General features: G+C 49.5%; 4 non-coding genes across 4 annotated transcripts; all 4 read left to right on the forward strand.

The window, feature by feature from the left end:
- The first annotated feature begins 79 nt into the window (after window positions 1–79).
- On the forward strand, window positions 80–153 carry Pmar_PMAR019812. Its single transcript has one exon. It is a non-coding gene; the product is annotated as a tRNA-Arg (tRNA).
- A 483-nt stretch (window positions 154–636) lies between these two features.
- On the forward strand, window positions 637–710 carry Pmar_PMAR019813. The gene has a single exon. It is a non-coding gene; the product is annotated as a tRNA-Arg (tRNA).
- A 362-nt stretch (window positions 711–1,072) lies between these two features.
- On the forward strand, window positions 1,073–1,146 carry Pmar_PMAR019814. Its single transcript has one exon. It is a non-coding gene; the product is annotated as a tRNA-Arg (tRNA).
- A 362-nt stretch (window positions 1,147–1,508) lies between these two features.
- Pmar_PMAR019815 lies at window positions 1,509–1,582 on the forward strand. Its single transcript has one exon. It is a non-coding gene; the product is annotated as a tRNA-Arg (tRNA).
- The last annotated feature ends 73 nt before the right edge of the window (window positions 1,583–1,655 follow it).

The following is a 1,655-nucleotide window of genomic DNA, read 5'->3' on the forward strand; positions in this document are numbered from 1 at the left end:
GACGGATCGACCAATTACCGCCTAAACCATTTCGGAAGAGTATTCAACTTTAATATCAATCAAAGTGACTAGCTTCATCGCCCGATTAGTTCAGCTGGATAGAATGTCTGCCTACGGAGCAGATGGTCGTAGGTTCGAATCCTGCATCGGGTATACATTAACCTCACTTCCTCTTCATCCATCCTACGTCAACGAAATCGGGCATCCGATGTGAAGCTCCACCTAGTTTGCACAAGACGCTGAAGGCAAGCACATGAGATAGTGGTGCGCACCAACGGCTGTACCTGAGCAATCCGGATTCCGCTCACGCATCCTGAATCGGCCACTCGATGTGAAGCTCCAACTAGTTTGCACAAGACGCTGAAGGCAAGCACATGAGATAGTGGTGCGCACCAACGGCTGTACCTGAGCAATCCGGATTCCGCTCACGCATCCTGAATCGGCCACTCGATGTGAAGCTCCAACTAGTTTGCACAAGACGCTGAAGGCAAGCACATGAGATAGTGGTGCGCACCAACGGCTGTACCTGAGCAATCCGAATTCCGCTCACGTATCCTGACGGATTGACCAATTACCGCCTAAACCATTTCGGAAGAGTATTCAACTTTAATATCAATCAAAGTGACTAGCTTCATCGCCCGATTAGTTCAGCTGGATAGAATGTCTGCCTACGGAGCAGATGGTCGTAGGTTCGAATCCTGCATCGGGTATACATTAACCTCACTTCCTCTTCATCCATCCTACGTCAACGAAATCGGGCATCCGATGTGGAGCTCCACCTAGTTTGCACAAGACGCTGAAGGCAAGCACATGAGATAGTGGTGCGCACCAACGGCTGTACCTGAGCAATCCGGATTCCGCTCACGCATCCTGAATCGGCCACTCGATGTGAAGCTCCAACTAGTTTGCACAAGACGCTGAAGGCAAGCACATGAGATAGTGGTGCGCACCAACGGCTGTACCTGAGCAATCCGAATTCCGCTCACGTATCCTGACGGATTGACCAATTACCGCCTAAACCATTTCGGAAGAGTATTCAACTTTAATATCAATCAAAGTGACTAGCTTCATCGCCCGATTAGTTCAGCTGGATAGAATGTCTGTCTACGGAGCAGATGGTCGTAGGTTCGAATCCTGCATCGGGTATACATTAACCTCACTTCCTCTTCATCCATCCTACGTCAACGAAATCGGGCATCCGATGTGGAGCTCCACCTAGTTTGCACAAGACTCTGAAGGCAAGCACATGAGATAGTGGTGCGCACCAACGGTTGTACCTGAGCAATCCGGATTCCGCTCACGCATCCTGAATCGGCCACTCGATGTGAAGCTCCAACTAGTTTGCACAAGACGCTGAAGGCAAGCACATGAGATAGTGGTGCGCACCAACGGCTGTACCTGAGCAATCCGAATTCCGCTCACGTATCCTGACGGATTGACCAATTACCGCCTAAACCATTTCGGAAGAGTATTCAACTTTAATATCAATCAAAGTGACTAGCTTCATCGCCCGATTAGTTCAGCTGGATAGAATGTCTGTCTACGGAGCAGATGGTCGTAGGTTCGAATTCTGCATCGGGTATACATTAACCTCACTTCCTCTTCATCCATCCTACGTCAACGAAATCGGGCATCCGATGTGAAGCTCCACCTAG

The sequence above is a fragment of the Perkinsus marinus genome (genome assembly GCF_000006405.1).
Source record: "Perkinsus marinus ATCC 50983 genomic scaffold scf_1104296969616, whole genome shotgun sequence".
Lineage (NCBI taxonomy): Eukaryota > Perkinsozoa > Perkinsida > Perkinsidae > Perkinsus > Perkinsus marinus.